The 13,881-nt window shown below is 51.6% G+C and overlaps 1 protein-coding gene across 1 annotated transcript in view; it reads right to left on the reverse strand.

Moving 5' to 3' along the window:
- Positions 1–13,518, reverse strand: part of GRM4 (glutamate receptor, metabotropic 4) — a 142,301-nt gene extending 128,783 nt beyond the window's left edge. The window contains exon 1 of the mRNA XM_006860371.1: positions 13,469–13,518. The gene's annotated coding sequence lies outside the window, so the exon portion shown is untranslated. The remainder of the gene's footprint in view (positions 1–13,468) is intronic.
- Positions 13,519–13,881: the final 363 nt, after the last annotated feature.

Genomic DNA, 13,881 nt, shown 5'->3' on the forward strand with positions numbered 1-13,881 from the left:
ATTCTTATCAATGGAGAAAAGATTGAAGTTGTCAAGGACTTCATTCTTCTTGGATCAACTATCAAAACTCATGGAGGCAGAGACGATGGCGTGGAGAGATGGAGTGGCTGGGGACTTTAGACCCAGAGAGGGAGAGGGGCTATATGCTGACAACCAGAGGGCAGGCTTGCAGGGTATACCCTTTGGTTGGTTGATGATGCATGGAGGGGATTGTAACCATGGCAGTGAAACAATATATATACGATAGGATAAATGCAAAACTAATGTTCTCCCATGTAACATAATTCACAATAAAACATAGAAGAAAAAAAAAAAAAAACTCATGTAAGCAGCAGTCAAGAAATCTAACGACGTATTACATTAGGCAAATCTACTGCAAAAGACCTCTTTAAAGTGTTTAAGAGCAAAGATGTCAGTTTGAGAACTAAGGTGCGCCTGACCCAAGCCATGGTGTTTTCAATAACCTCATATGCAGGTGAAAGTTGGACAGTGAATAAGGAAGACCATAGGACTCCTTTAAGAGATGTTAAAATATAAGGGGAGGGTCTACATATGTGAGGGCCTGTTCTCCTTGCTTACAACTTCATGTGAATGATTTCATCAGATCTCTTTCCCAGACCGTCATGCAAAACAATTAGTCTGTTCAACTGCTAATCCAAAGGTTGGAGGTTCGAGTCCACCCAGAGGCAGCTTGGAAGAAAAGCCTGACGATCTATATCTGAAAAACCGCCCATTTTTAACCCTATGAAGCACAGTTCTACTCTGACACATGTGGGGTCACCACGAGTGTGAATCAGAATGATGGAAACTGGTTTTTGTTTTTTTCCCCCAGATGGTGTGGGGAGCGAGGTGATATGGGGCACTAAGTCCTGATGGCCAGTACAGAAAGTCAAGAGAAGTCCTCACAGGCTGTCATTGACTTGCTAAGGTGAGACACGCCTCTCCCTAGTCCTCAGTCTCAGAACCTGTAAAATGGATCCTGCTGCCTTCAAGGGGACTGTAGAAATGTTCCATAGTTTCTTTACTGAAGCAGACTGCCTCATCTTACGGCTATGAATGTTCAAACCTCTGACTTTTTGGTTAGCAGTCCAATGTTTACCCACTGCCCCACCAGGTTCCTTATAAAATGGATGTTGTTGTTAAGTGCCGTTGAGTCCGTTCTGATTTATAGATATCCTATATAGGGTTTCCAAGGAGCACCAAATGGGTTTGAACCACCAGCCTTGTGGTTAGCAGTCCAGTTCTTATCCTACAGCGCCGGTTAGTTTGCAGTAAAATGCAGTCTGGAGGTCTTTTGTCACAAGATGGGGAGGGGGACCGCCTACTAGCCTGTATCTAGGGAGGGGTCAGGGATGCTCAATATCTTGTGCATTGAACTAATGTCCTGCCCAAATGCCAACAGTGCCTGTCCCTTGGAGACATCAGAGCAAATGACAACATACTGTTCTAAGCTTGTTCTAAGTGCTTTCCTTTAGTATTCTCATGTAATTCTCTCTTCCCTATGAGGGAGGTGGTATTTTTATCCCCATCTCAAAGATGAGGAAGCTGAGGCCCAGAACACCTGGGTGACATATAGCCCAAGAAGTGTATAGTTTGTACAGACTGCCTATGCCCTTAACTTCTCCACTGAGTTGGACTAGTTCTAACATCCTGTGAGTTCATGATTGGTTTCCGTGAATTTCAGATGAAGGAATCTTGGGCATCAAGACGGTCTGTGTGCTTGAGGATACAGCAGGGCAGATTCAGGCTAGAATACCTATGCACTGCAGCTTCCGACAGTCTGGCCCTGTTCACCTTCACAGGCCGAAACACTGGCTTCCCCTGAGGCCTGAGGCCTGGCATGTCTGTGTCGAGAACACACAAGTGCAGGTGCATATGAGCAGGCGTGCACACACATACACACACACACACACACACACAGGCCCCCTGGAGAAGGAAACCTCTTGGAGGAGAAACCTTAAAGACTAGAATGGAGAGCCCCAGGGACCCAGCCCTGTCCAAACTGATCAGACCCCACCTGAGGCCCAGTCACTGGCCACAGGGGCCCCACCCCATCCTTCAGCCTTACCAGCCCAGCCCTGCCTTTTCTGAGCTTCTCTAAAGAACTTCTCCAAAGAGCAACCCACCCCCTTCCTTTGATCCTGTAAAGGAACAAGGGAGAAGTAAAAATACCCTGAGAGTGAACAGAGGCACTAGGAACCAAGCTGGGGGTGAGGTGGGAGGGAAGGAGAGAGAGGGGGTCTAACCTCCCTTCCTCCCAGCAGGCCTGCCTCCCTCTGCAGGGGCAGGAGGTGGACTGGCAAGGAAGAGGAGTCTAGGAGCCCTCCTCAAAGTTCTTTCCCCAGCCCACATAATTCACCCCACCAAATTCCAAAACTGCCAGGAGAGTTCACCCCTAGGACTGCTGAGGGGCATTCTTCCCCAGGTGATATCACCAGGAAGTCTCAGCCTCCAGCCAGTGCTCATCAGCCCCAACTGGCTCTTGGCTCCCTTTTCTTTTCTGTTCCCATCTTTTCCTTCTCCCTTCCCCTTCACTCTCTCCCCCTTTCGGCTGCCTGGGCCTCTGCTCTCCCTCTTCTCCTCTGGCCCTGCCTCCCTTCCCTCTCTGGCTGCCCTCTGATCTGGGGGCTTTGGGGAAGAGCAGTCTAGACAGGGAGGGAAGGAGACCATGATGGGGTTGGGATAAGAAGTGCAAGGGAGAATGTTCAGACATCTCCATAAAGCTGTTAAGTGCCATTGAGTATGTTCCAACCCATAGCCACTCTGTATAGGGTTTCCAAGGAGAGGCTGGTGAGTTTGAACCACTGACCTTGCAGCTCTAACCATACAGCTATATCATTGGTCAATACAGTTTTCTAGAATGTTCTCTTCAGTGAACACCTGAATTAAATATTTTCATTAATGGTTCCTCAACTATCACAGCTCAGAGCATCTAAGCTATCTGCTACCTGCAAGCCTAGGAGGAAAGACTCCCCGAATCCTTCAGAGACCCACTCCCAGCTTTTCAATCAGATTTTCTTATGCCCACCTTAAATCCTTCCCTCCGCAACCAGGGCCTGAGCCAGAAAAAAACAAACCACAGAAACACCACCAGATCTCAAGAAAACTACCATGATTTACTAAAACCCCAAACTATTTTTTACTGAGCTTCTTTTATTCCCTTAAGACTAAGGAAACAGAACAAAAGCTAACACCAAGATACAGGACAGAGTCAGATGGAAGGAGCCTGACCATCATTAGAACTGGTGTACTGTGGGTCAGCTCCTGCAGCAGGGAGGCTTGGAGACTCAGGAAGAGAGCCTGGCCCAGAAAGGGAAAAAGCCGTCAGCAGTCCCACCAGCAGCCCCTGCCCTCCCCACCTAGGGCTGCCCCAGTGCCCTTGTGCTAAGCCTTCCTGGAGTCAGGCCGCCCACTGGGAGGGTTGATACTCTCAGCTCACCATGTTTTTCATGTTTCCTTCCAGCACCTATTTCTTCTATCTTCACCTTTGCTTACGCTGGGCCCAGCCCATCCCAGGTGCTCAAAAATACTGAGAGAATTATGAATGATGTTTTGAATCTCTGAGCTGTTTAGATGCTTCATTGCCCACATCTCAATCCAGAAGAGGCTGCAACTCCATTCCTCCAAAAGGCCTCTCCCCACTCTTCCTATGTTGTTGCTGTTGTCGTTGTTTAGTGCCATCGAGTCAGTTCCGACTCATAGTGACCCTGTACAGGGTTTCCAAGGAGTGGCTGGTGAATTTGAACCACCGACCTTGAGATTCAAACCAACGATGTGGTCCAGTGGGAGCAAATCCAAAACAGGAAACAATATACCTCCATGGGGAGAGCTATGGTTTTCTAGACAGGCCCATTTCCTCTCAAATGGACAAAACCTAAGCCCAGGGAACAAATAACCAGAAGCTTCGTTCCACCCCAATCATACCAGCCCTGAAGCCTGTAATTTGATGTCCATTTCCATGACTCCTGTCATTTTGTCATACTGTGGTGTTGCATGTGCTGTGATGTTATCCCACTGGTATTTCAAATATCAGTAGGGTCATCCATGAGGAACAGGCTTCAACAGTGTTTCCAGATTAAAATAGTCTAGAAAGAAAAGTCTGGTGATCGTCTTCAAAAATTTGCCAATAACATATAAAACTCAGAAAGAAAATAATTGCCGGCTAAGAATCATGTATCCAGTAAAATTGCCCACCAAATATGATGGCAAAATTAGAACATTTCTAGATAAACAGACATCAAAAGACTTTGTAAAAGCCACACTAACCTTACAAAAAATACTAAAGGGAGTTTTTTGGACAGAAAACCAACAACAGAAGACAACAACCTGAAATTAATGCACATAAACAATATCATCCAGAACTCAACTCAGATACAGAATTATTCAAAGTAAACCAAACCTATAAGATTGAAAATAGGGACCAAGAGGTAACCAGTTTGCAACAACAACCAAAAAACATATAATAAAAAGAGGGAATAACCTAATTACAGAACTTCCAAATGAAGAAGAAATCAAGTCGATTTCAAATAAAATCTAACTGTAACCCTAAAACTAGACCAAGCTTAATTCCTAACCTTAGCCCAATCCCTAATCCTAACACGAACCCTAAATCTAATGATAACCCTAATACTAAACAAAGTCACAGGCCTACCCTAGACCTTGCCATAATCCTGACCGTAACTCCTTACTCCTACCCCTGGGAAAATATATGTTGTTGTTGTTGTTGTTAAGTGCTGTTGAGTCGGTTCCGACCCATAGCGACCCTGTACAGGGTTTCCAAGGTTGTAAATCTTTACGGGAGTAGAAAGCCTCATCTTTCTCCCGCGGAGCGGCTGGTAGTTTCGAACCGCTGACCTTAAGGTTCGCAGCCCGATTCGTAACCACTACGCTATATATTAAAAAAAAGGAACACAAAATTAACTAACAAAAAATTTAAGGATACAGAATAAAATTTCAAATTCTCATGGAATCCAGGTTTTCTGAAGCCATGGAGACTGGTTGAACCCCTGCAACTATTCTCCCCAGACAATCTTTAAACTAAAAATGTCCTGACATCCTCTCAAAACTAAACAACAGTTTAGTTTAACTAGTAAAGAATGTCTGCCTTGAGAGTTGAACTCCTTTAAGATCTATCAATTTAGGATCAAGATGACAACAGTAATTCGAAAGATGGGATAAGAAACTAAGGGGGCAGTAAGTTTATCTTAAAGGGGGAGAAACACCTCAGAAAAAGAACATGAGAATGATTGCAGAACTCAAAGACTGTAACCCGTGTCACTAAATGTACATGTAGAAATTAGTGACCCGGTATGTTTCCAACAACAAAAATAGAATTTTTGTTGTTTTTTTAAACCAGATTCTGGCACATTGTCTGACCTGCTTTTGTTACAGAAGTCAGAGATGAATCCCTAGAGGAGTTTGGGGAAGTCGAGGACCAGCAGGGGCAAGGGAAACCCTCAGTGAGACCAACTGACATAACAACAGACAGACTAGCTGGTAATCAGAGGATGAAGTAGGACCAGGCAACAGGAGGTCACCTGGAGGCAGAGTCCTAAGAGAAAGCTGGATGACTAATTGTTGCTGGTAAATGCCAGTGAGCTGGTTCCAACTCACAGGGCTTTCCGTGGAGTGGCTGGTGAATTTGAACAGCCACCTTAGGGTTCAAACCGACCTTGTGTTCCAGAGTTTATTCTTCAGCACTATTCAACATGGAAAAGAACTCCTGGATGAGAAATTGTTGTTGTTGTTAAGTGCCATCCAGTTGATTCCAACCCACAGCGACCCTGTATAGGGTTTCCAAGGAGCTGCTGGTGAGCCTGAACCACCGACCTTGCAGTTCAAATGACTTTGCAGTCTGACGCCCGCCCTCAAATTCTACCAACACATCTTCTCACATGGCCCACAACTTGAAGGAATTGAGCTATGTTCACATCATTAGCTCTATCTCCCCAACCAAGCACAGTGCCTGACATACAATGCTCCACCCATGTTTGCTGAATGAATACATGAGCATATATGTCCTCTATTTCCAGGTACTCTATTTCTGTATTAAAAGAGCTCTTCTTCAGACAATTCTTTAATCCACAGGAATGATTCTAATGGTAGGCATAGTTTCAGGCAGACAAAATAGGAATCGGTGTATGAGGAGACATCTTGGAAGCTTCAACCTACCTGCCAAAGGCTCATTCCAACTACAGGGCAGCCCTGCTCTCTGGCAATCACCCAATGGGCACTTGGGGGACCAGACCAGTCTGGATCTAGAATTCTCCCAAGTTCATAATCCCTAAAGCGTACTTCACAAGCCAGCCCTCCTCATTCTGGCAAAACAACAAGGACCTGAATCAGAGGTAACTGGTTCTGTTCCAGGTATGGTATGGGTACTGGAAAAATGCGGTGGTTGGTGATGGTTATGTGCTGTGGAGTCCGTTTCAAGTCATAGGGACCCTATAGATGGTCTCTGAGACTGTAAATCTTTTAAGGGAACAGAAAGCCTTATCTTTCTCCCGGGCAACAGCTGGTAGTTTCAAACTGCTGACCTTGAGGTCAGCAGTCCAACTCTTAACCACTATGCTACCAGAGCTCCTTAAAAAATGTATAGGGGGGCAAAAAAAGAGAGAGAGAGAGAATGTGTAGAAGGAAAGAAAAAAGGAGAGAGGAGGAGTGAAAACAAAGGAGGGAGGAAGGAAGTATTTCTATAGTTTAATGCCCTTGGAAATTAATGACCCCCCACCCCCTGTCTTTCCCCACCCTGTGATTCCCTTCAAGCCCCTCTTTTGAAGCTCACCCTACAAGAAGCCAGATTCTGCTGCCTCCAGGAAGCCTTCCATGCTTATCTCCCTCCACCAGAGTTAATCCCACAAATTCTCAAGACGCTTCCTGCATTATTACTTGACACTGAAGGTCCTCAGAGCACAGTAAGGGCTACATGGAAGGACTGTCCTCTTCTCTGTAACCACTGTGCCCAGTCCAAGGCTCAGAGCACAGAAAATGCACAACAAATGGCCAAAGTCCATCTCTGCCCAGAACCAGCACAGCGGCCACCTCCATCAAGGTAGAGCCCAGGAAAGGGGGTCTGCAGCAATGTTCCCAGCCCAAGGAGCCAGAAGCTCGTTGAAGGGCCACCACCACCTTAAATTAAATTCTCACAACACGAACCTGACCAGCCATTCGGCAATGTCTGCTGAGCACCAGGCCCTGCTCTAGGCGCTAGGGGCAAACACTGGGAGTGAACCAGACACAGGGTCTGCTCTATGGAACTGACATCCCAGTGGGGAGGATACAAACCCATGGCCATCCAGTGCATTCCACAGAGTAGAACTGCCTCAAAGACCGGTTTCTATCAATCTCAATAGAAGCATACCAGCACATACCAGCAGCTGCTGGTGACTTCAAACCGAGATGACCTTTTGGTTAACAGTTTGAGCACTTTAGTCACTGGATCACCAGGGCTCCATTGGGGGGGGCACACAAGAGAGGCAGTAAATACATGACTTCAGGGAGTCAAGGAGATAGGGAGTGGCCCAGAGAAGAAGGGAGGTCAGGGAAGGCTTCTTGGAGGAGGTGATATTTAAGCAGAGGTTTTAAAAGGTAAAGGTGTGAATCATGTGGCTATTCAGAAGAAAAGCATCCCAGACAGACAGAACAGCAAATGCAAAGGGTGTTGCTGAGGTGGGCATGTGCTTAGCATTCACTGCTCAAGGGCCAGCCAGGAGACCAGTGGGAAGGGAGAACCCAGAAGATGAGATCAAAGAGAATGCCAAGCAAAAGATCACATAGGACCTTATGGGCTGCCCCCACTGTACATGGGAGAAGTGAGAAACCACTGGAGATCTGCAAACACAGAGACAGTGACCCAGAGGACAACTAAGGCCACAAGAGCTCACACCAGTTGGAGGGGTAGGCAAGCACATTTCATCAGCTCTAAAAAATGCCCAGCCCAACCTCCCTTCACTTCCTGAGTCAGCTCACCAAGTTCATGTCTGCACAGTTTTCCAACCACCTTGCCCCACCTCCTAGGAGACCCCTAGGCTTCTTCTTCCCATTCCAACTCCTCTCCCTCATTTCAACACCATCCCCGTGCGCCACCTCCATGCTGCTTTCCAGCAAAAGATCCAAGTGGGCCAAAGTCTTTGTCTGCAGCTGTTCCTATTGTGAATTTCACTACAAATGCTGCGTCTTCCTCTCTCCTCCTTCTTCCTGTCTCCCTCTGCTTAAAACAGAGCTCCCCCAGCCCCAGGCTGCCCTGGAACTATGGGGCCCACTCCCTCAGCCCAGTCAACATCCACTCCGTACCATCTGGTGCAGCCATAAACGTAGCCATAGTGTGAGTGACACTTCTATTCCCAGGCCCACCCAGAACAGGCACAAAGATGGGCAGTGACACCTGAGAAGCCAGTTCCACCAGAAGCTTACAAATCCAGGTTACATTCCCAAACTTTATTTCCCTAAACTTAAATGCAACCCAGTAGCAATGACTGTGAGGCATTGTAGGATCAGCACTGGACTTTGAACCACAAGGTCAGCAGTTTAAACCCACCAGCTGCTCCTCGGAAATCTTATACAATGTCACTATGAGCCGGAACCAACTTGATGGCACTTAACAACAAAAGCAATGACAGCGTCTTTACTAGAAGTTATAACTCCTACAAGAAAACAAATTCAGGGGCTGGTTTCTTTCCCAAAGAGGAGCAGAGGGTGTAGCTGGAATGGTTGATCATGAGGGTGGGGTGGGAACCATACCTCCTAGTCCTGAGACCAGTCAGGTACGCTCAGCCAGATGAGGTCCCCTGAACCTCACAATCATTACCATCGACGGGTGAACAGTGCCTTCTCCAGGAGAACCTGGAAGCTGAACCGGACATCACTGCCTGCTCATCAGTGTGGCCTGGCCCAGAAATGGTCTGGGCTGTCATTCTGGGCTAGCATTTCCCAATTACCACAGATAATATCCACCTTAATTGAATGGGGTCCAGATAATGTCATTATGTACTGCGTTCCCAATTTATTTAATATACGTGTGTACACATATATTTATGCCTCACTGCTGCCACGAGATTGCTAAACGGTGAGGTTAATAATAAAACATTTCGACGGCAGTCATCAGTTTTAATTTAAGGGGTGATTTTTACTACCCTTGTGGTGCTCGTATTTTCAAGAAGCCAAGAGAAACATGAACAGGCCAGAACAGCTTCTTTCAGGCCTGTGGGCTGGTCAAGGATGAAAGGTGGGCCAGGGATGAAAGGTGGGCAGGTTGCTAGCCAACTTCATCTTTTCTAAGCAGGTTCCCTTTATATATTCTCAGAAAGGAGAAGAGAGGGGAAGGGAGGAGAGGGTGTAGTGGGGGAAATGGAGACAGAAACCTCCAGAGCTTGTGATGCTGGGACTGGTGGAGAAAAGGAAGCCGTTTGAGAACAAGAAGCTAAAAGAAGTCTCTGATTTGGCTGGGAGGCATCGGCTGAGAGAAGGGGAGAGAGGCAGAGGGCGAGGACAGAGAGAGGCTGAGAGACAACAGAAGGGAGAGAGAGGAGAGAAATAGAGCAGCGCTCCTAGGACTTAGGGAAAGGCAGCCAGAGCTCTGCAAGGGCCAGAGGCAGGAAGTCTCAAAATTAATTTTTGATAGTCCCCAGCTAACTAGGGCAGAGTTGACACAAAAACAAGTCCTTCCAGCTCTTTCCAGGAGCTGACACCAGGTCGGGTGGGAGGGAGAAAAGACTGGCATCTACCCAGTAGGGAAAGCCCCTCGGCCACCTCCTTCAAGCTGGCTTGGACAGTTCCAGCTCATCCGCCAACCACAGTAAGCTGGGCTAGGGCCCAGATGCAAGCTCCCCCAATGCCTTCTTGGGGCAGCAAAGGCGAGTGCCACTCTGCAGAAGTGAGATAACCTTTGCGCCAGCAGCTGGCAGGCCAGCTGCCCAGGCTGCCAGTGGGGCCTGCCCACTGGAAAGTTGAGTTCTAGGCCAAGCAGAGGAGGACAGCAGGGGTGGGCAGATGTCTTGGGATGGGTGGTAATTAGAGGCTGCCGGCTGCAGACTTGTCTTGGGGGAGAGGATGTGTCTATCAGCTGTAATTATAAAGCTCAGAAGCCAGTGGGTCCTGGTCTTGTCTTTTCCTGCCAGCTGTCCCCCTGCATCGGGTGGCAGAGCATCCTGGAGGTTGGACTGGGGAACCTGCAAGAAGAGGGTGGGAGCTGCAGAGATCTCCCAGACCAGGGCCCCGGCCCCTCAACCCTCCTGGTTAGCATACTGCTCACTCACGCGCTGGCACACTCGCTCCCTACCTCGGGCTGCCTGCCGCTGTGCTAGGCGCTCCCTCCTGGAGACATCACGCCTCAAACAGAAAGAAGGGGGGAGGAGGAAGGAGGGGAGAGAGGAGGGAGGAGCGGCCTACGCCAGGCCACTGATGCCGAGAAAGCAACTCAACTACTGACATGCTCCTGCCTCCCCCTCCACCTGCTCAGGACCTGTTCTAAGTGATGGTGCACACCCCTCCAAGACACCCCTCTCCTAAGAGTGCCTGGAAACCCACCGTTTGTAAAGTATTGCCATTTCTCTCTGGTTCTTTCTTAAATGCAAATGCCCTGAAGGGGTGGCCGCTGAAGTGACTAAGACCTCTGAGGCGGATGACTTGGGGGGGTATTTTTGTCCCTGAGAGAGGTAAAAGGGTTGACAGGTAGAGGAAAGCTTGTGGTTAAAGGGATAAAGTGAGGGGGAGGTGAAGAGAGCCGTCATCTACTTTACAAGCTGGCAGGTACAGGGCACCATTCTCAACTACGCCCCACCCTACACCTCTGGCTGAGGAAGAAGGGACAAGAGTTGTGACCCCGTACTTTGCCCTAGCCAGGACCTCTTCACAAGTCCTCCTCACTAGTACCCAGGGCTTGTCTCCTGTCTCATGGGTGACCACACCCGGGAGTTCTGGACTCTTCTGTGGAAACTCCTTCTGCCACTTCGTTGGGAAGGTCCTCAGGAAAAAGGTCTTGCAAGCCCTCACCTCCTCACGAACGTGTTCCCAATATCTAAGCCCTGAGACCTTCTCTGAGGAGCTGAAGGAGCAGACTCAGGGCCTCGGGTCCAGAACCACGAACATCCAGAGGGAAAGTGGAGCCGCCCAGGGGACATCCTAGGGGGAGCAGGGAATTAAACCATTTTTTCCTTCCACCAGGGTCCGAGACTGAGCAGACAGTAGGGCTGGTTGCCCAGTTTGGAGATCGTTAGAACGTTGGCTGTCCTGTCCTGTCCGTCCTGAGTCCCCATTCTCATTCCAAAATGAACAGGGGCGGGACTATGATGGGGTTACCCACCACACAACACACACTTCCACCCCACCCCACTCCCGCAGCGCTGGCTTTCGGCCAGACTGACAGGGGGCAGACTAACCACTGTTCCAATGGACACGTGGCTTCGGACAGGCCAGCCAGGCAAGCCAGCTCATTCAGTGTCCCGCAAAGCCAGCTTTCTCCCGCGCCAGGAGCAGGGGTGGTAACGGGGGAGGGGAGCAAGTCACCTCCCAAAAAAAAAAAAAAAAGGACAGAAAGTCTGAGGGCAGGGGTGTCACTCGTGGCCTGGGGGCAGGGGGCGCTCTCACTCTCGGGCCTCAGTACTCCCTGCCGCCGCCACAGTCGCCCCATCTCAGCACAAACAGCCTCAACCCGCTCCGGTGTGGGGGCGCCTCTTGCAATCTCGGCCTCCACCTCCGGCCCCGCCCCCGCGCGGGGAGGGGGCTCCTCCAGCCTGCGGGCGCCGGGGAAGCCCGACCCCAGAGCGGGGACCACCCCCCCATCAAACACACGCACGAACACACATGCGCGCGCGCGAACACACACACACACACACACACACACACACACGCGGCCCGTCCCGCCCGGCGGCCGCGCAGAACTGCAGGTTCATCTGGGTCCCTGGGAGAATCCGTCCCGAGTGTCCAGAGAGAGCCAGACCCTGAGGTCCCGGAGAGACTCCAGGTCCTGGGGCTCCGCCCCAGCCCGCCGGGGCCGAGGGCAAACAGGCGCTTGGCTCCGGCTGGTGGCTAAACCAGAGCTAGGTAGAGCACGGAAGCGGGACGCGGCGCCCGGGAAAGGAGCCGATGCGCGCGGGGCTGGCGCTGCCCCCGACCAAGAAACGACAGAAAAGGGGCGCAAATAGTGCCCCGCGCCCCTGCCTGCCCTACCTTCCGCCAAGGGGGAACGTTAATGCCTTCGCCCCCACTGGGGGGCTAACACGACCCTGTATTCGATGGAACCTGAAAGAACCCCATTTAGAGAGGCACTTTTTCTCAGGCCCTCAAAAGAGCCACTCTCCATACCCTCCACCAGGGTACCCGGAGAACTGGTCCTTTCCCCGAGGGGAGACCCTCTAGCCTGATTCTGCACCCTCCGGCCCCGAGGGCTGCGGTCTGCCGGCCCTTCTCCGGGCAACCCCGAGTACGAGAGCTCGCCAGAAGCCATCTCCCCGACCCCCACTGTCTCCGCCGCAGCCCGCGCCCCAGAGGCCGGAGGGCATGGTCCCCTTTGCCGTTCCCCGCGGACCACAACTCACCGCGCGCTGGCGAGGTCTGAGCCGCGGCGAGGAGTCCGCTGCGCGCCCGCCTGGCCCCAGGGAGGCGGGGGCCGGTGGCCAGGAGACCCGGTTCTCGCGGTGCCTAGAGCCCGGGCCGCGACAAGCGGCGCTGACGCTGCGGACCGAGCGGGGTGCGGAGCCGCCCGGAGTCCCGAACGCAGTAGGAATGAGCTGGCGGCCACCCGGCCGGAGCCGCCGCCAAGCGCGCGGCGTTCGGCTGCTGCTCCCAGCTGCTCTGGCGAGAGCGAGCAACCAATCTGAAAAGCGGCGGCAAGCCCCACTCCGGCCGCTGCGGAGCCCGGCGTCTGAGCCGGAGAGAGCGGGCGAGGCGGCTCCGGTGAGCCGGATTCGGCGAGGGCTTCAGGGCTGGGAAGGGAGCCGAGCGGGAACCGACCAGCGAGCACAGCCGGCCGAGGTGAGGGCGCCCAGTGGCGCCGCGGCAGCGGCAGCAGCAACCAGGAAAAAATGAGAGCGAGCGAGAGAGCGCGCTGGAGAGCGAGCAAGGGAGGGAGCGAGAAACGGGGTGAGCGAGGAAGAGCGGCGAGGGGAGGCTGCGGGTGGAGGCTGGAGCACCAGGGAGCGCCGGGGGGTGAGGGGGCCGCTTCCGCTCGGCCCTCACGCCCACAGCCGCGGCTGCACCGGGGGAAGCAATAGCCCTGCCCGGCAACTTTGCGCTGTAAGTGCGGACCGAGGGCGCGGCGCTGCCACCAGCCTTTTAAAGCGAGAGCACCTGGGAGCCCACCCCTCAACCCGCACCTCCACCCCGGAGGCCAGGATTCCCGACGCTCCTGCTGCCATACACACACACATATTACTCCGCAACCCCGTCGTCTGCACCCCTTCCCACCATGCCCCACCTGCGCCCTCTTCCGGAAGCTCTGTTCTCCCCTTTCTGCGAGTGCCAGTGTACGGACCCAGAAGACTGGCGGGAACCCCCTCCTGACCCCAGAGGTCGAAGGTCAGGGAACCGAGTCTGAGAAGTACCCCAAAGTTTAGGCATACAAACTGAAGCGCTACTCCCTGCCTCCATTGCGTCATTAGAACCCCCACCCGGCAGGGTCACGTCTCACACATCCCATCTATGCCCCATTCGTTTTTACACCCCACTGCTCTTGTTTGAAGTATTCAACCTGGGTTTGGGGGGTGAGGACTGAGGCTCAATGAGTTGGCTCTACTTGACCCAGGTCACATAGCCTGTGGGGGGCAGGGGCTTTGCACTGATCCCCACCCCTACTACCCCACCAGGTTAGGGGAACACCCAAGACCTGGTCTAAGAGTCTCCCTCCAGCACTGGTTTTGCAAAGTGTAACAGGTGGCCTGGCACACA

This window comes from Chrysochloris asiatica, unplaced genomic scaffold, assembly GCF_000296735.1.
Source record: "Chrysochloris asiatica unplaced genomic scaffold, ChrAsi1.0 scaffold00038, whole genome shotgun sequence".
Lineage (NCBI taxonomy): Eukaryota > Metazoa > Chordata > Mammalia > Afrosoricida > Chrysochloridae > Chrysochloris > Chrysochloris asiatica.